This window comes from Dendrobates tinctorius, unplaced genomic scaffold, assembly GCF_039654945.1.
Source record: "Dendrobates tinctorius isolate UK_male_01 unplaced genomic scaffold, ASM3965494v1 ptg000485l, whole genome shotgun sequence".
NCBI lineage: Eukaryota > Metazoa > Chordata > Amphibia > Anura > Dendrobatidae > Dendrobates > Dendrobates tinctorius.
In genome coordinates, this window is record NW_027362146.1 from 102043 (window position 1) to 128247 (window position 26205).

Sequence of the window (26205 nt, forward strand, 5' to 3'; positions counted from 1 at the left end):
CCTGCTGCAGGTCAGAAAAGGGAGATGCCTTATAAATTCTGGCCAGCAGAGGGGGTTGGTGAGTCAGCTAGGCATCAGCTGAGGAGTTGTCATGGAAACAAAGCAGCTGTGAGCTGTGAGGAGAAATGACAGTTAAACATGAGGAGGTGAGGTGAAAAGATCTTTCTAGAAGATCCTGTCAGAGAGATGAAGACAGGGAGCTGATCTGTGAAGAGAGAAAGGACAAAAGCAGAGATTGAGAGACTCTAGGGAAGCTAAAATACTGCATATAGCAGACCCTTGAGTGAAGCGCTAATATAGAGAAAAGGGACATCAGAGTCCTAGGCTGACAGGAGCTGTAAGTCCTGATCGCCGAATCTGAAAGTACAGGGGATTGTAAATTCCTGTGCACCTTGAATACCTGAGGGCACGGCATCAGATAAGGAGCCCGGGGCCGACGGTGAAGAGAACGGTACCCGTATAATAGGCTTACGCTGACAGCCGTACAGGTTGGTGAAGCCATCACGAATAGAGGGTCGCAGCATAGTTATATACAGCGGAGACCCACACACATAGCACAGAAGGAAGGCCCTAAATCCCCACCTGACAAGGTGGATCCCCTGAGTGCCTCCAGGCGAGCCGGACTCCTTCCATCACCTGTATGTGGTACTCCGGACTGCAACCTATTACCAGCAGTGGCGGATTATAATGAGGTCAATTTGGGCAGTTGCCCCGGGCCCAGTGGGGTTAAGGGGCCCACAGCCCAGGCCAGTAAATTGCCCCATTATAATCCGCCACCGCGCAGGGCCGGATTATAGGCAGGGCAGGCGGGGCTTCAGCCCCGGGGCCCCCACCACAAGAGCTTCTAAGGGGGCCCCCACCACATTCCTGCTGGCTGCTGCAATGGCACTCCATCTTCTCCCCACCTAAAAGTGAGTGACCGTGGGGGCGGCATTATGTGCTCTGCTACCAGCAGCATCTACAAGTAGCGTGAACGCTGATGCTGCTGGTAGCGTGCAAAGGCTTGTGATGAGATCACAGGAGGTAAGGTGTCAGGGCCCCCGATCATGTGACCCCTGTCTCCTCCCCTCCTGTGACCTCATCACAGGTCCTGTGCGCACAGCACTGAGAGCAGCCATGTATGTGGAGTGCGGCTCTGCGGGTGGAGGTCGGTGCTGGAGGCTCCATTATTCTCTATGTGGAGTGAGGCTCTGCAGGTGGAGGTCGGTGCCGGAGGCTCCATTATTCAGTATGTGGAGTGCGGCTCTGCGGGTGGAGGTCGGTGCTGGAGGCCCCATTATTCTCTATGTGGAGTGCGGCTCTGCGGGTGGAGGTCGGTGCTGGAGGCCCCATTATTCTCTATGTGGAGTGCGGCTCTGCGGGTGGAGGTCGGTGCTGGAGGCCCCATTATTCTCTATGTGGAGTGCGGCTCTGCGGGTGGAGGTCGGTGCTGGAGGCTCCATTATTCTCTATGTGGAGTGTGGCTCTGCGGGTGGAGGTCGGTGCTGGAGGCTCCATTATTCTCTATGTGGAGTGCGGCTCTGCGGGTGGAGGGCGGTGCTGGAGGCCCCATTATTCTCTATGTGGAGTGTGGCTCTGCGGGTGGAGGGCGGTGCTGGAGGCTCCATTATTCTCTATGTGGAGTGTGGCTCTGCGGGTGGAGGGCGGTGCTGGAGGCTCCATTATTCTCTATGTGGAGTGTGGCTCTGCGGGTGGAGGTAGATGCTGGAGGCCCCATTATTCTCTATGTGGAGTGCGGCTCTGCGGGTGGAGGTAGGTGCTGGAGGCTCCATTATTCTCTATGTGGAGTGCGGCTCTGCGGGTGGAGGTCAGTGCTGGAGGCCCCATTATTCTCTATGTGGAGTGCGGCTCTGCGGGTGGAGGGCGGTGCTGGAGGCCCCATTATTCTCTATGTGGAGTGTGGCTCTGCGGGTGGAGGGCGGTGCTGGAGGCCCCATTATTCTCTATGTGGAGTGCGGCTCTGCGGGTGGAGGGCGGTGCTGGAGGCCCCATTATTCTCTATGTGGAGTGCGGCTCTGCGGGTGGAGGGCGGTGCTGGAGGCCCCATTATTCTCTATGTGGAGTGTGGCTCTGCAGGTGGAGGTCGGTGCCGGAGGCTCCATTATTCAGTATGTGGAGTGCGGCTCTGCGGGTGGAGGTCGGTGCTGGAGGCCCCATTATTCTCTATGTGGAGTGCGGCTCTGCGGGTGGAGGTAGGTGCTGGAGGCTCCATTATTCTCTATGTGGAGTGCGGCTCTGCGGGTGGAGGTCAGTGCTGGAGGCCCCATTATTCTCTATGTGGAGTGCGGCTCTGCGGGTGGAGGTCGGTGCTGGAGGCCCCATTATTCTCTATGTGGAGTGCGGCTCTGCGGGTGGAGGGCGGTGCTGGAGGCCCCATTATTCTCTATGTGGAGTGCGGCTCTGCGGGTGGAGGTCGGTGCCGGAGGCTCCATTATTCTCTATGTGGAGTGGGGCTCTGCGGGTGGAGGTCGGTGCTGGAGGCCCCATTATTCTCTATGTGGAGTGCGGCTCTGCGGGTGGAGGTCGGTGCTGGAGGCCCCATTATTCTCTATGTGGAGTGCGGCTCTGCGGGTGGAGGTCGGTGCTGGAGGCCCCATTATTCTCTATGTGGAGTGCGGCTCTGCGGGTGGAGGGCGGTGCTGGAGGCCCCATTATTCTCTATGTGGAGTGTGGCTCTGCGGGTGGAGGGCGGTGCTGGAGGCCCCATTATTCTCTATGTGGAGTGTGGCTCTGCGGGTGGAGGGTGGTGCTGGAGGCCCCATTATTCTCTATGTGGAGTGTGGCTCTGCGGGTGGAGGGCGGTGCTGGAGGCTCCATTATTCTCTATGTGGAGTGCGGCTCTGCGGGTGGAGGTCGGTGCTGGAGGCCCCATTATTCTCTATGTGGAGTGCGGCTCTGCGGGTGGAGGTCGGTGCTGGAGGCTCCATTATTCTCTATGTGGAGTGTGGCTCTGCGGGTGGAGGTCGGTGCTGGAGGCTCCATTATTCTCTATGTGGAGTGCGGCTCTGCGGGTGGAGGTCGGTGCTGGAGGCTCCATTATTCTCTATGTGGAGTGCGGCTCTGCGGGTGGAGGTAAGTGCTGGAGGCTCCATTATTCTCTATGTGGAGTGCGGCTCTGCGGGTGGAGGTCGGTGCTGGAGGCCCCATTATTCTCTATGTGGAGTGCGGCTCTGCGGGTGGAGGTCGGTGCTGGAGGCTCCATTATTCTCTATGTGGAGTGTGGCTCTGCGGGTGGAGGTCGGTGCTGGAGGCTCCATTATTCTCTATGTGGAGTGCGGCTCTGCGGGTGGAGGTCGGTGCTGGAGGCTCCATTATTCTCTATGTGGAGTGCGGCTCTGCGGGTGGAGGTAAGTGCTGGAGGCTCCATTATTCTCTATGTGGAGTGCGGCTCTGCGGGTGGAGGTCGGTGCTGGAGGCCCCATTATTCTCTATGTGGAGTGCGGCTCTGCGGGTGGAGGTAAGTGCTGGAGGCTCCATTATTCTCTATGTGGAGTGCGGCTCTGCGGGTGGAGGTCAGTGCTGGAGGCTCCATTATTCTCTATGTGGAGTGCGGCTCTGCGGGTGGAGGTCAGTGCTGGAGGCTCCATTATTCTCTATGTGGAGTGCGGCTCTGCGGGTGGAGGTCGGTGCTGGAGGCTCCATTATTCTCTATGTGGAGTGTGGCTCTGCGGGTGGAGGTCGGTGCTGGAGGCTCCATTATTCTCTATGTGGAGTGCGGCTCTGCGGGTGGAGGTCGGTGCTGGAGGCCCCATTATTCTCTATGTGGAGTGCGGCTCTGCGGGTGGAGGTCGGTGCTGGAGGCCCCATTATTCTCTATGTGGAGTGCGGCTCTGCGGGTGGAGGTCGGTGCTGGAGGCTCCATTATTCTCTATGTGGAGTGCGGCTCTGCGGGTGGAGGTCGGTGCCGGAGGCTCCATTATTCTCTATGTGGAGTGCGGCTCTGCGGGTGGAGGTCGGTGCTGGAGGCCCCATTATTCTCTATGTGGAGTGTGGCTCTGCGGGTGGAGGTCGGTGCTGGAGGCTCCATTATTCTCTATGTGGAGTGCGGCTCTGCGGGTGGAGGTCGGTGCTGGAGGCTCCATTATTCTCTATGTGGAGTGTGGCTCTGCGGGTGGAGGTCGGTGCTGGAGGCTCCATTATTCTCTATGTGGAGTGCGGCTCTGCGGGTGGAGGTCGGTGCTGGAGGCTCCATTATTCTCTATGTGGAGTGCGGCTCTGCGGGTGGAGGTCGGTGCTGGAGGCTCCATTATTCTCTATGTGGAGTGCGGCTCTGCGGGTGGAGGTCGGTGCTGGAGGCTCCATTATTCTCTATGTGGAGTGTGGCTCTGCGGGTGGAGGTCGGTGCTGGAGGCCCCATTATTCTCTATGTGGAGTGCGGCTCTGCGGGTGGAGGTCGGTGCTGGAGGCCCCATTATTCTCTATGTGGAGTGCGGCTCTGCGGGTGGAGGTAGGTGCTGGAGGCTCCATTATTCTCTATGTGGAGTGCGGCTCTGCGGGTGGAGGTCGGTGCCGGAGGCTCCATTATTCTCTATGTGGAGTGCGGCTCTGCGGGTGGAGGTCAGTGCTGGAGGCCCCATTATTCTCTATGTGGACTGTGGCTCTGCAGGTGGAGGTCGGTGCTGGAGGCTCCATTATTCTCTATGTGGAGTGTGGCTCTGCAGGTGGAGGTCGGTGCTGGAGACCCCATTATTCTCTATGTGGAGTGCGGCTCTGCGGGTAGAGGTCGGTGCTGGAGGCTCCATTATTCTCTATGTGGAGTGTGGCTCTGCGGGTGGAGGTCGGTGCTGGAGGCTCCATTATTCTCTATGTGGAGTGCGGCTCTGCGGGTGGAGGTCGGTGCTGGAGGCTCCATTATTCTCTATATGGAGTGTGGCTCTGCGGGTGGAGGTCGGTGCTGGAGGCTCCATTATTCTCTATGTGGAGTGTGGCTCTGCGGGTGGAGGTCGGTGCTGGAGGCTCCATTATTCTCTATGTGGAGTGCGGCTCTGCGGGTGGAGGTCGGTGCTGGAGGCCCCATTATTCTTTATGTGGAGTGCGGCTCTGCGGGTGGAGGTCGGTGCTGGAGGCCCCATTATTCTCTATGTGGAGTGCGGCTCTGCGGGTGGAGGTCGGTGCTGGAGGCTCCATTATTCTCTATGTGGAGTGCGGCTCTGCGGGTGGAGGTCGGTGCCGGAGGCTCCATTATTCTCTATGTGGAGTGCGGCTCTGCGGGTGGAGGTCGGTGCTGGAGGCCCCATTATTCTCTATGTGGAGTGTGGCTCTGCGGGTGGAGGTCGGTGCTGGAGGCTCCATTATTCTCTATGTGGAGTGCGGCTCTGCGGGTGGAGGTCGGTGCTGGAGGCTCCATTATTCTCTATGTGGAGTGTGGCTCTGCGGGTGGAGGTCGGTGCTGGAGGCTCCATTATTCTCTATGTGGAGTGTGGCTCTGCGGGTGGAGGTCGGTGCTGGAGGCTCCATTATTCTCTATGTGGAGTGCGGCTCTGCGGGTGGAGGTCGGTGCTGGAGGCTCCATTATTCTCTATGTGGAGTGCGGCTCTGCGGGTGGAGGTCGGTGCTGGAGGCTCTATGTGGAGTGTGGCTCTGCGGGTGGAGGTCGGTGCTGGAGGCTCCATTATTCTCTATGTGGAGTGTGGCTCTGCGGGTGGAGGTCGGTGCTGGAGGCTCCATTATTCTCTATGTGGAGTGTGGCTCTGCGGGTGGAGGTCGGTGCTGGAGGCCCCATTATTCTCTATGTGGAGTGCGGCTCTGCGGGTGGAGGTCGGTGCTGGAGGCCCCATTATTCTCTATGTGGAGTGCGGCTCTGCGGGTGGAGGTAGGTGCTGGAGGCTCCATTATTCTCTATGTGGAGTGCGGCTCTGCGGGTGGAGGTCGGTGCCGGAGGCTCCATTATTCTCTATGTGGAGTGCGGCTCTGCGGGTGGAGGTCAGTGCTGGAGGCCCCATTATTCTCTATGTGGACTGTGGCTCTGCAGGTGGAGGTCGGTGCTGGAGGCTCCATTATTCTCTATGTGGAGTGTGGCTCTGCAGGTGGAGGTCGGTGCTGGAGACCCCATTATTCTCTATGTGGAGTGCGGCTCTGCGGGTGGAGGTCAGTGCTGGAGGCCCCATTATTCTCTATGTGGACTGTGGCTCTGCAGGTGGAGGTCGGTGCTGGAGGCTCCATTATTCTCTATGTGGACTGTGGCTCTGCAGGTGGAGGTCGGTGCTGGAGGTTCCATTATTCTCTATGTGGAGTGCGGCTCTGCGGGTAGAGGTCGGTGCTGGAGGCTCCATTATTCTCTATGTGGAGTGTGGCTCTGCGGGTGGAGGTCGGTGCTGGAGGCTCCATTATTCTCTATGTGGAGTGCGGCTCTGCGGGTGGAGGTCGGTGCTGGAGGCTCCATTATTCTCTATATGGAGTGTGGCTCTGCGGGTGGAGGTCGGTGCTGGAGGCTCCATTATTCTCTATGTGGAGTGTGGCTCTGCGGGTGGAGGTCGGTGCTGGAGGCTCCATTATTCTCTATGTGGAGTGCGGCTCTGCGGGTGGAGGTCGGTGCTGGAGGCCCCATTATTCTCTATGTGGAGTGCGGCTCTGCGGGTGGAGGTCGGTGCTGGAGGCCCCATTATTCTCTATGTGGAGTGCGGCTCTGCGGGTGGAGGTCGGTGCTGGAGGCTCCATTATTCTCTATGTGGAGTGCGGCTCTGCGGGTGGAGGTCGGTGCCGGAGGCTCCATTATTCTCTATGTGGAGTGCGGCTCTGCGGGTGGAGGTCGGTGCTGGAGGCCCCATTATTCTCTATGTGGAGTGTGGCTCTGCGGGTGGAGGTCGGTGCTGGAGGCTCCATTATTCTCTATGTGGAGTGCGGCTCTGCGGGTGGAGGTCGGTGCTGGAGGCTCCATTATTCTCTATGTGGAGTGTGGCTCTGCGGGTGGAGGTCGGTGCTGGAGGCTCCATTATTCTCTATGTGGAGTGTGGCTCTGCGGGTGGAGGTCGGTGCTGGAGGCTCCATTATTCTCTATGTGGAGTGCGGCTCTGCGGGTGGAGGTCGGTGCTGGAGGCTCCATTATTCTCTATGTGGAGTGCGGCTCTGCGGGTGGAGGTCGGTGCTGGAGGCTCCATTATTCTCTATGTGGAGTGTGGCTCTGCGGGTGGAGGTCGGTGCTGGAGGCCCCATTATTCTCTATGTGGAGTGCGGCTCTGCGGGTGGAGGTCGGTGCTGGAGGCCCCATTATTCTCTATGTGGAGTGCGGCTCTGCAGGTGGAGGTCGGTGCTGGAGGCTCCATTATTCTCTATGTGGAGTGTGGCTCTGCGGGTGGAGGTCGGTGCTGGAGACCCCATTATTCTCTATGTGGAGTGCGGCTCTGCGGGTGGAGGTCGGTGCTGGAGGCTCCATTATTCTCTAGGTGGAGTGTGGCTCTGCGGGTGCAGGTCGGTGCTGGAGGCTCCATTATTCTCTATGTGGAGTGCGGCTCTGCAGGTGGAGGTCGGTGCTGGAGGCTCCATTATTCTCTATGTGGAGTGCGGCTCTGCGGGTGGAGGTCGGTGCTGGAGGCTCCATTATTCTCTATGTGGAGTGTGGCTCCGCGGGTGGAGGTCGGTGTTGGAGGCTCCATTATTCTCTATGTGGATTGCGGCTCTGCAGGTGGAGGTCGGTGCTGGAGGCTCCATTATTCTCTATGTGGAGTGTGGCTCTGCGGGTGGAGGTCGGTGCTGGAGGCTCCATTATTCTCTATGTGGAGTGTGGCTCCGTGGGTGGAGGTCGGTGCTGGAGGCCCCATTATTCTCTATGTGGAGTGCGGCTCTGCGGGTGGAGGTCGGTGCTGGAGGCTCCATTATTCTCTATGTGGAGTGCGGCTCTGCGGGTGGAGGTCGGTGCTGGAGGCTCCATTATTCTCTATGTGGAGTGTGGCTCTGCGGGTGGAGGTCGGTGCTGGAGGCTCCATTATTCTCTATGTGGAGTGGGGCTCTGCGGATGGAGGTCGGTGCTGGAGACCCCATTATTCTCTATGTGGAGTGGGGCTCTGCGGGTGGAGGTCGGTGCTGGAGGCTCCATTATTCTCTATGTGGAGTGCGGCTCTGCGGGTGGAGGTCGGTGCTGGAGGCTCCATTATTCTCTATGTGGAGTGCGGCTCTGCGGGTGGAGGTCGGTGCTGGAGGCTCCATTATTCTCTATGTGGAGTGTGGCTCTGCGGGTGGAGGTCGGTGCTGGAGGCTCCATTATTCTCTATGTGGAGTGTGGCTCTGCGGGTGGAGGTCGGTGCTGGAGGCTCCATTATTCTCTATGTGGAGTGCGGCTCTGCGGGTGGAGGTCGGTGCTGGAGGCTCCATTATTCTCTATGTGGAGTGCGGCTCTGCGGGTGGAGGTCGGTGCTGGAGGCTCCATTATTCTCTATGTGGAGTGCGGCTCTGCGGGTGGAGGTCGGTGCTGGAGGCTCCATTATTCTCTATGTGGAGTGTGGCTCTGCGGGTGGAGGTCGGTGCTGGAGGCCCCATTATTCTCTATGTGGAGTGCGGCTCTGCGGGTGGAGGTCGGTGCTGGAGGCCCCATTATTCTCTATGTGGAGTGCGGCTCTGCGGGTGGAGGTCGGTGCTGGAGGCTCCATTATTCTCTATGTGGAGTGTGGCTCTGCGGGTGGAGGTCGGTGCTGGAGACCCCATTATTCTCTATGTGGAGTGGGGCTCTGCGGGTGCAGGTCGGTGCTGGAGGCTCCATTATTCTCTATGTGGAGTGCGGCTCTGCGGGTGGAGGTCGGTGCTGGAGGCTCCATTATTCTCTATGTGGAGTGCGGCTCCGCGGGTGGAGGTCGGTGTTGGAGGCTCCATTATTCTCTATGTGGAGTGCGGCTCTGCGGGTGGAGATCGGTGCTGGAGGCTCCATTATTCTCTATGTGGAGTGTGGCTCTGCGGGTGGAGGTCGGTGCTGGAGGCTCCATTATTCTCTATGTGGAGTGTGGCTCCGTGGGTGGAGGTCGGTGTTGGAGGCTCCATTATTCTCTATGTGGAGTGTGGCTCTGCGGGTGGAGGTCGGTGCTGGAGGCTCCATTATTCTCTATGTGGAGTGTGGCTCTGCGGGTGGAGATCGGTGCTGGAGGCTCCATTATTCTCTATGTGGAGTGCGGCTCTGCGGGTGGAGGTCGGTGCTAGAGGCTCCATTATTCTCTATGTGGAGTGTGGCTCTGCGGGTGGAGGTCGGTGCTGGAGGCTCCATTATTCTCTATGTGGAGTGTGGCTCTGCGGGTGGAGGTCGGTGCTGGAGGCTCCATTATTCTCTATGTGGATTGCGGCTCTGCGGGTGGAGGTCGGTGCTGGAGGCTCCATTATTCTCTATGTGGAGTGTGGCTCCGCGGGTGGAGGTCGGTGCTGGAGGCTCCATTATTCTCTATGTGGAGTGTGGCTCTGCGGGTGGAGGTCGGTGCTGGAGGCTCCATTATTCTCTATGTGGAGTGTGGCTCTGCGGGTGGAGGTCGGTGCTGGAGGCTCCATTATTCTCTATGTGGAGTGTGGCTCTGCGGGTGGAGGTCGGTGCTGGAGGCTCCATTATTCTCTATGTGGAGTGTGGCTCCGCGGGTGGAGGTCGGTGCTGGAGGCTCCATTATTCTCTATGTGGAGTGTGGCTCTGCGGGTGGAGGTCGGTGCTGGAGGCTCCATTATTCTCTATGTGGAATGTGGCTCTGCGGGTGGAGGTCGGTGCTGGAGGCTCCATTATTCTCTATGTGGAGTGCGGCTCTGCGGGTGGAGGTCGGTGCTGGAGGCTCCATTATTCTCTATGTGGAGTGTGGCTCTGCGGGTGGAGGTCGGTGCTGGAGGCTCCATTATTCTCTATGTGGAGTGCGGCTCCGCGGGTGGAGGTCGGTGCTGGAGGCCCCATTATTCTCTATGTGGAGTGCGGCTCTGCGGGTGGAGGTCGGTGCTGGAGGCTCCATTATTCTCTATGTGGAGTGTGGCTCTGCGGGTGGAGGTCGGTGCTGGAGGCTCCATTATTCTCTATGTGGAGTGAGGCTCTGCAGGTGGAGGTCGGTGCTGGAGGCTCCATTATTCTCTATGTGGAGTGCGGCTCTGCGGGTGGAGGTCAGTGCTGGAGGCCCCATTATTCTCTATGTGGAGTGGGGCTCTGCGGGTGGAGGTCGGTGCTGGAGGCCCCATTATTCTCTATGTGGAGTGGGGCTCTGCGGGTGGAGGTCGGTGCTGGAGGCTCCATTATTCTCTATGTGGAGTGTGGCTCTGCGGGTGGAGGTCGGTGCTGGAGGCCCCATTATTCTCTATGTGGAGTGGGGCTCTGCGGGTGGAGGTCGGTGCTGGAGGCTCCATTATTCTCTATGTGGAGTGCGGCTCTGCGGGTGGAGGTCGGTGCTGGAGGCTCCATTATTCTTTATGTGGAGTGCGGCTCTGCGGGTGGAGGTCGGTGCTGGAGGCTCTATTATTCTCTATGTGGAGTGCGGCTCTGCGGGTGGAGGTCAGTGCTGGAGGCCCCATTATTCTCTATGTGGAGTGCGGCTCTGCGGGTGGAGGTCGGTGCTGGAGGCCCCATTATTCTCTATGTGGAGTGGGGCTCTGCGGGTGGAGGTCGGTGCTGGAGGCTCCATTATTCTCTATGTGGAGTGCGGCTCTGCGGGTGGAGGTCGGTGCTGGAGGCCCCATTATTCTCTATGTGGAGTGGGGCTCTGCGGGTGGAGGTCGGTGCTGGAGGCTCCATTATTCTCTATGTGGAGTGTGGCTCTGCGGGTGGAGGTCGGTGCTGGAGTCCCCATTATTCTCTATGTGGAGTGTGGCTCTACGATTCGTCACCCCCGTCACGTGACGAGGGGGGCCCACAGAGTCTGAACTGCCCCGGGCCCTGGCTACCCTTAATCCACCCCTGGTTACCAGTAAAAGGTAAAGAAACTGCACCTCTCTGTGTCTGTCATTTATCTGCACCCCAACGTTCACAGCCATCTTTACTATTTATTTAACATCTTTGTTTTTGTTTTAAACATCTTTTTATTGTTTTAACAAAAGGGTGAAACAATACATGCGACTAGAAAGATCAAGTAACACTATTTACATGAGTTACCAGTCCGGCGTTGCTGTACATATATTAACATCATAAGCAATATCACTTGAAGTACCCAATCTTTTAACAGGTCAGACAGTGTCTATCCGAGTTTTCATATTTGAAATCTTGAGTCAAAGGGAAAGACCTTGACGTAGAGCGCAGGTAGAAATGTGCATTCCAGTCGCAACGAAGTACAAGTCTTAAACTAAGGGGGAAAACAACAGTTAGGTAGAAAGGAAGGATAGAGGAAGGGGGGATGTTAAAGGATGGAGAAGGAATTCTAGTCAGGAGGGATGTCCAGTCGTTAGATGTTCTGCCCTGACAATCTAGATAGTCAGCTGGTGTTGCTTCATGTATAATTGGTCTTAGGGCAAACTAATCTTGTTTACTTAGAGTTTAGCAGATTTAAGTCTTCGTCTGTTTCTCTATAGAGTGTCCAGGGCGCCCAGGTCAAACCGAATCTAACTAGCTTGAATGACGTGCCAGCTATTATTTCTTCTATGTGGTATATCTGATTTACCTTGTGTAACCATTCTGACACGGAGGGGCTGTTCTGTGATAGCCAATGTAAGGGGATGAGCATTTTAGCTGCTGCCAACAGATACGTAAGACGCTTTTTGTGTTTGTATTGTGCAATATCACTTGACCAGTTTAGAAATATCAATTTCAAGGATGGGGGGTTTGGCAGCTGGCAAAGTTTTGTCGTAATTTTAAGTACTTTACTCCAGAAAGGTTGAATTTTGTCGCATTGCCACCATATGTGCAAAAATGATCCCCTCTCACCGATACATCTCCAGCAATTAGAGGAAGCATCAGGCTGCCAAATCTGCCTTGTGTCAGGGGTGGTATACCACCTGGTAAGGATCTTGTAAGAGCTTTCTTGAACCTTCACACAACCAGAAGGGCCATGCGAGTTTTTATATATCTTTTCCACCTCCCAATCCTGCAATTCCACCCCCAGGTCTCTTTCCCATTTCAATATAAACGCCCGTTTAGCAGAGGATGAGGGAGCTAGGAGCATCTGGTAGAGTTTACCCAGCACACCCCTTGGTTTATTCCTCTGGGTCAGCATCTTGTCAAAGCCTGTCAACTCTCTATATGGTAGTCCTGATTGTAAGTATGATCTGATCGCACTTTTGAGCCTGTTGTAAAGAAGAAAGATAATGTGGTAGTGTGGGAATTTAGTTTGTAGATCTTGCAGAGAGAGGATTACACCATCTTCTGTGAAAGCATCTAGGCTTTCGCTTATTTTATGTAGAGAGTTTGTGTCCTTAAAGGGTGGTCTAGATATAGGCCAGGCAGGTCTCTTACTTTTATTAGCGGTGACGGAAGCGGCATTAGTGAGGAGGAAAATCTGGCCCAAGTCTTAATTAAATTTCTTGTTATTGCGTTTGGGGAAAGAGCTCTCATTGTGGGAGCCGTAGACGTGTGGAGAATAGCAGAGATTGGTGCTGTTAATGACTCGTTCACAATCCCTGTCCATAGTTTGTGGTTACTATCTCTCACCCAATCAATTAGCAGCGACAGAGTATTTTTGTGGGTCTGGGATTCCCATGCCCCCTTTAGGTTTAGGTAGGGAAAGTATATTATAGCTTATTCTCGGTTTTAAGCCACCCCATATATACTTCCCAAAAAGAGATCTGACCTTTTGGATGAACGTGTCTGGGACTTTAATAGGTAGCATTCTAGATATATAACTGTACTTGGGTAAAATGAACCCTTTAATGAGGTTCTTTCGTCCTATCCAGGATACATAGGGCGCTCTCCATGACTTAATAGCTTCTAAAGTATTATCAAGAAGGGGAACGAAGTTGAGTGAGAAAAGGGAGTTCCAATGTGGGCTTAGTTTTATACCGAGGTATTTAATATATTTAGAGTTCCATTTTATTGGGAATTTAGCTTTCAAATTTTGGATTGTTGTGTGCCGTATATTTATCCCCATCGCCTCAGATTTCTCTAGCTTAATCTTAAAATTTGATAGCTCTCCGAATGCCTCGAACCTTTCCAATACCACGGGAATTTCTTTCTCAGGGTCTGATAGGAGTAATAGAAGATCGTCTGCGAACGCCGCTATAACGTGTGAGGAGTCTGAGATCTTAATGCCCCTCATTCCTGGATGCTGTCTAATGCTTTGAATTAACTTCTCGATGGTCAGGACAAAAAGAGCTGGTGATAGGGGGCAGCCCTGGCGTGTGCCGTTTTTGATTTCAAAGGTTGGAGAAAAATCTCCATTTACCATAACTTTTGCAGAGGTTGCTTTATACATTTAAAAGATGGCATCAATGACCACGGGAGGAAAGCCAAACCTCACGAGGGTCTCGCGCATGAATGTCCAGTCCACCCTGTCGAACGCCTTCTCTGCGTCAGTTCCCATTAAAAAACTAGGGGTTTGTGGTGGCTGTGTGCATGCTGCATCAGGTACAGTACTCTCAGGGAGTTGTCTCTCCCCTCTCTATTTTTCACAAAACCCACTTGCTCGGGTGAAATGAGTGTGTCTAGGATGAGCCTAATCATTGTGGCCATCATTTTTGCAAATATTTTTAGATCATTATTTAATAGCGTGATCGGTCTGTAATTACTACATAATTCAGGATCTCTACCTTCTTTATGTATTAAGGAGATATGTGCTTCCAGCGTCTGTCTGGCAAAAGCTGCCCCACCTAATACTTCATTACACAGCTTCAATAGATACGGGCTCAACGCATCTCAGAAAGTCCTATAGTAGGATGCCGGGAGGCCATCAGGGCCTGGGCTCTTGCCCATAGGGCAGTCCGACAGTGTGGACTGGAGTTCCCCGATCATGAAAGGGGCCGATAGTTCCTGTTGTTGTGCTTCAGATAATGTAGGGAGGTTTATATTTTGTAGAAAATCTCTTATATTGATTTGTCTTTACTCTAATTGATCTGCGCTCTCCTCCGGCTGTAAATTGTACAGGGTGGAGTAGTATTCCCTGAAGGTTGAGGCTATCTCCTCTGGGCTTGTAATTTTCCCTCCGTCTGGACCTTTTACCGTGTAAATAAGAGACTTAGCCTTATGTTTTTTAATCATGGATGTCATAAATTTTGTCATTTTGTCTCCATGAGCAAATACCCTGTGTTTCCATCTAGTATAAATTTTTATCGAGTCTTTGTTTAGTAAGTCTCTAAGAGGTGGTCTCCAGCACCAAAATTAGTGAAAAAAGATAAAACTCACATTTATTAGGAAGGTTTTAAAATCATATTAATAAGCCACCATGACAGGCAAGGCTACCTTACGCGTTTCAGACAGATATTACATGTCCTTAGTCATAGGTTTATCTTATCAAAACTAGGAAGCTTAAATCAATGAATACATGAGGAGACTGCAGAGTGAACACCCAGTTTCAGGTAATTAATTAGCTCCACCTTATTCAGACCTAAGCAATTAATGTTACTAAACAAAGCTAACATATAAATAAGAAATATATGTTTTCAGACATATAAGAATACATGCAAAAACAGCAATAAATCACAATAGACATAAATAGCTGAGTATTGCAAGAAAAAAAACCCCATATTACATTATATATTGCAAATCTGATCTATAATTTAAACCCTTCGGTGCACGAGCATCAAGAAGCAGGATCCATTTAGCCTCAGCTGATAATAGTGCAGCAAACCAATCACCACCTCGCTCCGCTCTGTTAATTCTCTCTATGCCCCTCACGGACAACGTAGACAAATCACCTCCATGCACTTCTGAGAAGTGTTTTGATAAACCAGAGCTAGGTCTTTTATTGCTATAGCGATCAGTAGTCTCCACAGGGGCAGAAGCAGAAATATGTTCAGCTAATCATTTCTTTAACTTGCGTGATGTACAGCCAACATAATATTTGCTGCATGCTTCACAGCTAGCTAAATACACTACATAAGTTGTTGAACAGTTTATAAATGTTTTATCTTATAAATTTTACCATTATTATCCAAAAACTCTTTACAATTAGCCATATACCTGCACAGATTACATCTGGAGGTACCACACCTAAATGAGCCCACTGTGCTGAGCCCCATATTACTGCTTCTAGGGATGATCTACAGACTTGGTGATAGCAAATTGCCCAAATTTGTGGATTTTCTAGCTACAACGTTCACACCATTTGACAGAATTTCCTTCAGAATTGGATCCTGTTCCAACATAGGTATATATTTAAGAAAAGCCTTTTTTAGGTTAATAAAATCCAGTCTATATGGGGTAGAGACTGTAAGCTGATTTTTATCATCTAATCCTGGTTCATTATCCCTCAACAAATCTGATCTTGATTTTTTAGTAGCAATAAATAAAGCCCTCTTAAGAGATTTATTAGAGGACCCGCTCTGCTTCAACCTATCAAATATAACTCCACATTCTGAATGGAAGGAAATTTCAGTCAAACGCAATCTACGTGCCCTCACAAATTCTCCAGTAGGTAAACTACAGATGGTATTAGCCGTGTGTGAACTAGTAGCATGTAATGCAGAATTACATGCTACTAGTTCACACACGGCTAATACCATCTGTAATTTACCTATTGGAGAATTTGTGAGGGCACGTAAATAATATTTTTTCCTCTTTTTATGCCAGTTACTCACATAACTCTTCACATATTGACTACTGTATTGTCCTCATCACAGACACTACTTACTACCATATGACACCATTACTTACTCTCACAATGCCCTGCAGCTACTCCTATTAACCCTTGTGTATGCCAACCATACCTGCTAATGGCTCTGATGTCATTTTATGTCTCCATTCTGGCTAGAGCTCCCATAAGGTCATCTCATTAGCTGCAAAGTTAGTTAGCGAAAGATTTTCCATGATGGCAGCTCAGTCTGACATGGCTGTTTAATATATTTACTACTGATCATTCTCGTACAATGAGTGTTTTTTAACATGACCAAACATGAGGAATGACAAGGGGTTGTCCTAGTAGTGGTCAACACCTTTAAGAAGATACAATTTTGAGTTAAAATATTTCCAACATTTTGAACATGAAAAAAGCTTCTCCCCGTATGATTTCCCTGAAGTTTATTAAGAGTTGATTTCGGCAGAAAACATTTCCCACATTAAGAACATGAAAAAGGTTTCTCCCCTCTGTGAGTTTTTTGGTGACTAAGAAGAGATGATTTCTTCACAAAACATTTCCCACATTCTGAACAGGAAAAAGGCTTCTCCCCTGTGTGAGTTCTCTGGTGCTTAAACAAATTTGATTTCCAGTTAAAACATTTCCCACATTCTGAACAGGAAAAAGGCTTCTCCCCCGTGTGAGTTCTTTCGTGCTTAAACAAATCTGATTTCCAGTTAAAACATTTCCCACATTCTGAACAGGAAAAAGGCTTCTCCCCTGTGTGAGTTCTATGGTGATGAACCAAATGTGATTTCTTTGTAAAACATTTCCCACATTCTGAACAGGAAAAAGGCTTCTCCCCGTGTGAGTTCTTTGGTGCTTAAACAAATCTGATTTCCAGTTAAAACATTTCCCACATTCTGAACAGGAAAAAGGCTTCTCCCCTGTGTGAGTTCTTTGGTGCCTAACCAAATTTGATTTCTCTTTAAAACATTTCCCACATTCTGAACAGCTAAAAGGCTTCTCCCCTGTGTGAGTTCTTTGGTGCTTAACCAAATCTGATTTCTTTGTAAAACATTTCCCACATTCTGAACAGTATAAAGCCTTCTCCCCCATGTGAGTTCTTTGGTGCCTAACCAAATCATATTTCTGGCTAAAATACTTCCCACATAGTGAGCAGCAAAAAGGCTTCTCCCCTGTGTGAGTTATTTGGTGCTTAAACAAATCTGATTTCTTTGTAAAACATTTCCCACATTCTGAACAGTAAAAAGGCTTCTCCCCTGTGTGAGTTCTATGGTGAGTTATAAGCAGTGATTTACGTGCAAAACATTTCCCACATTCTGAACATGAATATGGCTTATCTGCTGTGTGAGTTCTCTCATGTGTAACAAGATGTGAATTCTGAGTAAAGCATTTCCCACATTCTGAACAAGAAAATCTATTGTCTGTTATGTGTATTTTTTCATGTTTAAGAAAAGTATTTTCAAGAAAACTATTTCCATATTCTGAATATGAAAATGGCTCCTTTCCTTTACAATCAATTAATTTTTTAATCCTTATTTTGTGACTTTGATTTTCCTTAGTAGTTGGTAATGAACCAAAAGATGGGACCTGTTTCATAGGATCAGATGACAGATCTTTGCTGTGAAGGGATGATGGTATATGTGGAGTAATCGCATTCACTTCAATTGGATCCTGTGAGATCTCAAGATCATCAGATTTAAAAATTGAAGATGTCAGCGTTCCCTCTGATCTCCTGGTACAGTCCTCTGCTAAAAATAAAACCAATTAATAATTTTGAATAAAATTTTCTCAAATTTTATACTTTTGGACATTTCTATTTAAGCTGTCCATAAAAAATACAAGCTTTTAAGAAATATTGAATTATTCACCAAGACAATGACAGTTCACAGTCTAATCAAAAGCCTCATAGCATGAACCAGTGCATCATGGTGTTCAATGGTTTGTTCATTCTGCTTCCCAAACATGGAATAAAAAGCCAACAAACAATGTAAGTGTGAGTATAATATAACTAGTTTTTCTTCTCTTTCAGGTTACATCGGGGGCTTATCCACAGCATTACAGAATGCTGTAGATAAGCCCCTGATGGCGACGCTGAAAGGCCAAAAATGTGGTGACAGATTCGCTTTAATTTACGGTGTGTGTTTCCTGGAGCACAATCTGGGCATTATGTGTTGGATAATAAAATGGCAAATGTGCAATTTTCATGTTGCAACATCCAATGCGAGCACATTTCCGTAAAGTGTCACTACTCCCATAGAATAATTCACTGAGGGTTATAATTTCCATAATGGAGCCACTTTATGGGGATTTCTACTGCTTTAGTTTCCTGTAATTGTGTTATATTAGGGCATCTGCAGATGGTGTGCCCCCTCTCCACTGGAATCTGCTCCTGCGATGTTTGGTTCCATCACCAAGCAGCGCCTTATTTATGGTGCAGACGTTGCTGGTAATAGAAGAGACGTCAAAACCAGAAGCTCTGGGTGGTGCTGGCTCTGTCCAGCCACTAAGATTAGGGTGCCTGAGACCAGTAGTTTCATCCAGCCTGGCAGTATGGGTTTGTGTGCTGTCCAGCAATCTGGTAGCAATCTGCTACCTGCTTAAGCCAATTAGAAAGCACCAAACCCTCCTAAAGCTTGAAGCACATTCCTGGAATCTGCCAGATACAGCCTTGTTCTCCTCTGGTTCAGTCCTCTGTGCTCAGCTGGTGTATTTGTCCTGGTGAAAACTCTCTGGGTAATTAGAGTATGGGGCTCGGTGGCTCTTGGCAATCTAAAGTATCGTAAGGGCCAATATTTTCTGTCAGATGAGTTTCAAGAAGAAAGATTAGACATTTACGGATAACTTTTTATAATAGTGCAGAGGTGCCTTATATTTAGATCTCAGGCATTTGGCAGAGGTAATGGAGACCTTATTTTAAAGGCTACCAGGTAGTTGCAGACTCACATAAGTGAGGCAGGCCGATCCCACCATCATCAGACTACCATACAAAATGAATCTGTACAAAAAGAACAAGAATAAAAAACATGTTACCATATTTTTGGGATTATAAAACGCTTTAGATTATAAGAGTTTGAGGAGAAAAATAGGAAAACATTTTTTTTTAATAAAATGGTGGTGCTTCTTATAATCCATGCGTCTTATTGCTGTGGCGAAGCGGGGTCCAGGGTCGCTTCTCGAGGAGGCAGGAGTGGGGTGATGCTGCAGGCCGCAGGGTGGAATGAGAGGGTGTCCGATGTGCAGTGCACCGCTGCGAGTCTTTGGTGCTGCTGGGGTGCCTGGCGCTGCTGCCAGGGGTGTCCGCTGCTGCTGTCCGGGGTGGCCACCGCTGCTGCCCAGGGTGGCCACCGCTGCTGTTGCCCGGGGTGTCCGCCGCTGCGAGGGTGCTCTACCAACATGTCGTGAAAGGCCAGAGGCCCCTGCATAGCCGTGGTTTCTTCCTGTGCGGTGGACTCCGTGAACATGGCCGCCGGGGAGCCATGCATGCGCAAATGGAGATCTCGGTATCAAGATCTCTGGAGATGAGATTTCAGCCCTGAAATTAGATCTCAGGGATCTAGGAAGCCAACAGCATCATTACCCTCCACTTTCTCTTACAGGCCCAGCATAATATTTTCCTTCATGTGACTTTCTATTTTGTCAGCACATTCTACATACGCTGTCATTTGGCTTTATAGTTACAGATCTGGGCAGGTAACGGTCAGCGTTTTGAGGTAGGTGGATCCTCCAGGTTGTAAGTTCTATAGAAAAGGATTTTCAATGCCCAAAGTGATTTGAACAGTTTTGGGTGGAGGAGAATGTTCTGTTCTAGAGGCAAAATGGTGATCATGGTAATACGGCCGGACTACAAATCTGTGACTTCTCTGAATTTAGTGGTTGCTACTCACCTTGGTGGTCATATGTGGGAATCTCTTTACACCGCTCATCACCCCTCACATATGTCTCTGTAGTATTAATATGGGTCAGATCTTCACCCTGAAACAAATATTGCAAAAGTCACCGACAGATAGAGAAGTCCCATCTATGATCAGCTCTAATCCTGCTATCTCCACCGTTCTCATTACACAAGTTGTTGGAATATGTTTAGTGCAACAACTCCATTCCTGTCTACGAGTGTTTAGTTGCTAGATTTGTATGCTGTTTATAAGGTTTAAAGTTTAAAAAAAAACACTCTCAGAGGCTCACACAGGGAGAGCATGTGACTGTACTTCCTGTTTTCCTGCTGTGTCTGTGTATGAGAGAAGCAGCCTGTTGTAGATGCTGCACAGATAAAGGCACACAAATGATTTATTCCTGATCTATTAAGCTTATCATATATTGTTCCTGAATAAACAAGTTCTGTTGACACACGCTTGGAGAGAATCGTGGGTAATCCGCTGCCAACAGAAGTTCTGTGACATATTAAGAGAAGTATAGAGTCTACATCATAGAATCATAGAATTGCAGAGTTGGAAGGGACCTCCTGGGCCATCTGGTCCAACCCCCTGCTCAAAGCAGGATTCGCTAAATCATCCCAGTCAGATGTCTGTCCAGCCTCTGTTTGAAGACTTCCATTGAAGGAGAACTCACCACTTCTCGTGGCAGCTTGTTCCACTCATTGATCACTCTAACAGTCAAAAAGTTTTTTCTAATATCTAATCTGTGTCTCCTCCCATTCAGTTTCATCCCATTGCTTCTAGTCTTTCCTTGTGCAAATGAGAATAAAGTTGATCCTTCTACAATGTGACAGCCCTTTAGATATTTGTAGACAGCTATTATGTCTCCTCTCAGTCTTCTCTTTTGCAAACTAAACATTCCCAAATCCTGCAACCTTTCCTCATAAGACAGGGTTTGCAGACCGGTCACCATTCTGATCGCTCTTTTCTAAACTTGCTCAAGTTTGTTGATGTCTTTTTTAAAATGTGGTGACCAAAACTGGACACAATATTCCAGATGAGGTCTGACCAAAGAGGAGTAGAGGGAAATAATGACTTCACGTGATCTAGACTGTATGCTTCTGTTAATACATCCTAGAATTGCATTTGCCTTTTTTGCTGCTGCATCACACTGTTGACTCATATTCAGTCTGTGATCTATTAGTATACCCAAGTCTTTTTCACATGTGCTGTCACTTAGCCCTATTCCTCCCATTCTGTATATGCTTTTTTCATTTTTATTGCCCAGATGTAGTACTTTGCATTTTTCCCTGTTAAAAACCATTCTGTTAGTTGCTGCCCACTTCTCCAGTTTATTTATATCTTTTTGAATCCTCTCTCTCACGTCAAATAATTATTCTCGTCTACTCCTTCTTGGTCAGATCTCTTCTGGAACACTGTGTCCAGTTCTGGGTACCACATTTAAAAAAAAAAATAGAAAAGCAAGAGCAAGATCAGAGAAGAGCTAACAGGATGGTGAAATAAAACAAGACTGAGCACAAGACCTTCACAGCCATCTACACATCATAGGGGAGATCTCCTGACACCTTCTCTCCATCTACGTGATGATCCTGAGGAGCACTGGGATCTTCTTGGTTACAGTCCTGTGGAAGAAGAGGACGGGGACATCTCTCTGGTGTTGTCCTCTTACTGGATAGATCTGGAGGAAACACATACAGAGACTGAATTCATTCTCTACATACAGATAATTATAGGCCGTGTGTATTTAGTCCTGTCTATTACCTGGAGATGTGAGGGGCTGGGGAACCTCCATTATGACGTTCTTGTACAGATCGCTGTGTCCTTCTAAATATTCCCACTCCTCCATGGAGAAATAGACAGCGACATCCTGACACCTTATAGGAACCTGACACATACAATGATACCGTCATCCCCCCGATCCCTTCACAGTGTTACTGTATAATGTCCCAGCATTCCCAGCAGTGTCACCTCTCCAGTCAGCAGCTCAATCATCTTGTAGATGAGTTCTAGGATCTTCTGGTCATTGATGTCCTCATGGATCAGGGGGTGAGGTGGAGGCCCCGTGATTGGGCTCATGAGTCCTCCCCATCCCTCAGACACAGGGTCCTGACAGCGATCACTAGAGGTCTTCTTCACCACTGTGTAATCCTGGTTATGGAGAGACACATTAATAAATCTCACTACAGACATTTCCAGAGTCCTCACCTCTCCAGTTCTGTCCATCTGTTGTTCCCATAGATAAGAATGATGTAATGTGACGTCATCAGAATCTCTCACCTCTCCAGTGAGACGGAAGAGGATCTCTAGGGCGAGGTGTAATATCCTCTCCGCCATCTTGTCTCTGTCCATATCCATCCTTGATGGGTAAATCAGGAAAATTCTCTTCTGTAGAAGATCTTCACTGAGAGGATCCGATATTGTAGAGACCTGAATGAGAAGAAGATGATCCGATGTAACATCATAAGAATCCTGTGTAATAATACAATTACTGGAGATAATAAGGGAAACATATGAGGAGATTTATTATCTTACAGGGTTTAGTTTTCTTCCCTGACATCTACTAATAAAACCTATATATTTAGGCCACAGACAACAAGCAGTTTCCTCCTCGGAGTCGGCAGCTGAACACGTTCCTCATAGACTCATCTTCCATAACGCTAATTCTCGTCTCATTACCGACACTGGAATCGGCATTAGCAATACTGCAGGAGATATTCATTACACGCGACATGAGAAATAACTCCTTCATGATGAGGACGACATCTTCATCTTCTACTACGGCTCTAGAGACAGATTTGGCCAGAGTCGGTCACTGCCTCCATCCCCACCGGCCGTCTATATGAAGGTTTCCCGTCTTCCCCGCACTGGAATCTTCTCTCACGTTAGATCTCAGCTCTGAGTCACACACAGTAGTTTGAGGCTTTTAGAAAAGATTTTTAGTTTCCACAAACACAACGGACAGAAATGATCTGATCCCAAAGTCTCCATGTACAGTGATTTATGGGGATTATTTCTGGCCTTAGGTTTTCCTATATTAGAAGAAAAACTCCAGAAAAAGCCGATATTAAAATGTTTCTAAAGAAAATTGGCTCCAACAATTCTTGTAAGAAGAAAAAAATATGCAAAAAGCAGAAGACACATTTTATCATTTTTCACATGTTAGGCTACTTTCACACATCAGGTTTTCGGCGTCAGGCGCGATCCGGCGTCGTGCCGGAACGCCGGATCCGGCAAATGTTTCTGAAAACCGGATGTGACGGATCCGGTTTTCTGCCGGATCCGTCTTTTTCTGGACAGACAAAACCGGATCCGTCTCATCCGGTTCATCCGTTTTTCTATCCGTTTTTTCGACGGATTACGCCGGATCCGGTTTTTAAAATTGACCCTTGTGGCCTTCCGAACGGGACTGGCTACTGGAAAACTATATATAGCGTGTTCCTACAGCCCTTCTTTGACAGGTTGTAGAGGAGAAAGTGCAGGTTGGAGAGAAGAGCAAGTTACTGGCGAAGATGGATGTTGTGATTGGAAATATTTTGAAGAATTTGGCGGATTTTACAGCGGAGGCGAATCGTTTGAGGGTGATTGTTCTGGAGAAGGAGAGAGCGAGACAGCAGCGCATCAGGCATCGTAGACAACGTTTGTGGATCCACCCCATCACAGCCAAGAGAATGACGCGTGGGGTCTATTCTACACTATGCATGGACCTTCGACGAAACCCGGATAAATTTTTTGGATATGTTAGGATGAAAATGGAGAATTTTGATTACTTGGTGGAGCGCATTGCACACCTCATAAGAAAAGCGGACACCTATTGCCGCTTCTCTGTTTCACCCGCAGAGCGTCTGATGGTGACTTTAAGGTAAGCCACATTTATTGGATATGATCGCATCAGAGCACACTTTCACTGCAATCTTGTTGGTGGTAATTTGTATCTCCAAGTGTTATAGGTCAGTTTTGGTATGTAATGCTGTGATTTAAAACTAATTTATTGTTTTTTAATTCCCCACAGATTTCTTGCAACTGGAGAATCCCTTTCGTCACTGCATTTCCAGTACAGACTCGGGATTTCCACCATATCTGGAATTGTGAAGTACACATGCCGTGCACTGTGGGACTCCTTAGCTGAAGAGTTTTTACCAGAGCCCACAACAGAGAGGTGGATTGAAATTGCTGACAAGTTTCAACAGATATGTCAGTTTCCAAACTGCTTGGGCGCTGTGGACGGGAAACATATCCGCATTGTAAAGCCAGCTGGATCGGGATCGGAATATTTCAATTACAAGAAATATTTTTCAATTGTCCTCATGGCCATCGCTGACGCGGAATACAAATTTATTGCGGTTGATATTGGGGCCTATGGCCGCTCCAATGACTCTCAAGTTTTCAAACTGTCTGCCATGGGGCGTAAACTGTATGGAAACACCTTCCAGTTCCCACCACCTAGACCGCTGCCGCAAACATCTGGTCCACCTATGCCATTTGTCTGTGTAGGGGATGAAGCCTTCCAGCTGTCAGAACACCTTTTGAAACCGTACTCTAGCAGAGGATTGACAAGACCAAAACGCATTTTTAATTATCGCCTCACAAGAGCAAGAAGAATGGTTGAATGTACCTTTGGTATTCTGACAGCCAAATGGCGGGTCCTATTGACTGCGATCAACCTCAAGACAGAAACTGTGGACGAGGTGATCAAAGCGTGCGTGGTACTCCACAATTTTGTTATCTGCAAGGAACCCATTTCCATTGAGGACACCTCTGAAGAAACCACCTTGCAAGATTACCATGACATTACCACTAGAAGTTCTGTGACGGTTTCAGTAATGAGGGACAATTTTGCACTATACTTTATGTCACCTCAAGGCAGAGTACACTGGCAGGATGACAGAGTGTGAAAGATTTGTGCCCTAACCAAACTTGTGTACCTTCTGGACCAACAGTATATACCTTTGCCAACCAAAGTTGGCTATCTTGTCATGGTCTCTATTTTTAGCTTTAGGCCACAGGTGTGTACCTGGTTGTGTTTTATGCAAAGTATTTCACCTTTTAACAAAAGTTGTGTACATTGTTAGGAAATCACCAACAATAAACACAACTTTTTAGGTGAAATACTTTGCTTCAAACACAACCAGGAACACAACTGTGGCAAAAAGCTAAAATTTACCCACAGTTATATACCTAGTTTTGAATACCATTTCACCTTTTAAATACCCTGTATTTAACCTTTTTCGCCGCAGAAAGAAATGACAGACAACCAGTGTAAAATAATTTAACTTTTATTGAAAAATGTTTTTTTTAGTAAACTTTTTTAAAATTTTAATAAACTTGTTTAATAAAACTTTGAAACTATAAAACTGAAACCATAAAACTGGTCATTTTTATTTAAATACACACATTATAATTCTGTGTAGTGTGTGGTGGAAATACTGCTGTAGGGGCTGCGGGACACTTCGACACTGGGAGTGTGGAGAGAGGACTGGGATCGTGGTGGGGAAGGAACAGTTAGAGGTGAAGGTGTGGAAAAAACTACAGAATGGGTGGACATGTGGGAAGCAGAAGAGGTGGTGGGTGGTGGAGTGGAGGGTTGGGCAGGGACTGTAGGAGCAGATGATGTTGATGGCAAGTTGTATGGGGAAGGAGTTTGGTACGGGGCAGGTTGCTGGAAGTGGGGAGATGTCTGGTACGGGGCAGGTTGCTGGAAGTGGGGAGATGTCTGGTACGGGGCAGGTTGCTGGAAGTGGGGAGATGTCTGGTACGGGGCAGGTTGCTGGAAGTGGGGAGATGTCTGGTACGGGGCAGGTTGCTGGAAGTGGGGAGATGTCTGGTACTGGGGAGGTTGCTGGTACTGGGGAGTTTGCAGGTACTGTGGAGGTTGCTGGTACTGGTGAGGTTGCTGGTGCTGGGGAGGTTGCTGGTGCTGGGGAGGTTGCTGGTGCTGGGGAAGTGGATGGTGCTGGGGAGGTGGATGGTGCTGGGGAGGTGGATGGTGCTGGGGAGGTGGATGGTATGTAATAGGAGGGGGAGGATGGAAAGTGGCTGGAGGTGGATGGTATGTAATAGGAGGGGGAGGATGGAAAGTGGCTGGAGGGGGTGTAGATGTAATAGGAGGGGGAGGATGGAAAGTGGCTGGAGGGGGTGTAGATGTAATAGGAGGGGGAGGATGGAAAGTGGCTGGAGGGGGTGCAGGTGGAGGAACTACTGTGGTGGGAGGAGGAGGAGGTTGGGAGGTAACTTGCTGGAGAGCAGCGTGGCATGAATGCATTACATGCATCTGCTGGGCAGGAGAGAGCGTTTCCATGCGCTCCACAACAGACCTGAAAAAGGTGTGGTTTGGCGAAGATCTTGCTTCTGAATGCATGGTTTGCAGAAGTGTCTTCACCTCCAGAATGCTGGAGTTGATCTGCTGATAGCCTGCGGATATTTGCTCTGACAAGACTTTTAGACAGTTCTGGAAAGATGCATTCAGATGCAAGAACTCTGGCGCATAAGTCTTTTCCTGACCCCTCTGCCGCTGCCGCCCAGTACCCGCAGGTGTACTAGAGGTGGCAGGGGCAGAAGGGTGGGGTAAAGGGAAAGCGATCTCCTCACCAGCAGCTTCATGTAATGTAGGCGGCCACGATGCTCCTGTGCTGGTGGATGGGACAGATGGGTCGAATGTGTGGGAAGGCTGGGAAGGTGCAGATGTACCGGGGCGGTCGAAGTGTCCCTCGGTGCCG

At 49.5% G+C, this 26205-nt stretch overlaps 1 protein-coding gene and 1 pseudogene across 1 annotated transcript in view; one reads left to right on the forward strand and one right to left on the reverse strand.

Moving 5' to 3' along the window:
- The window catches only part of LOC141077983 (uncharacterized), an 86440-nt gene that overhangs the window by 9643 nt on the left and 50592 nt on the right, over positions 1–26205 (forward strand). The gene's annotated exons all lie outside the window — the stretch shown is intronic.
- LOC141077982 (uncharacterized) lies at positions 16022–17612 on the reverse strand (annotated as a pseudogene).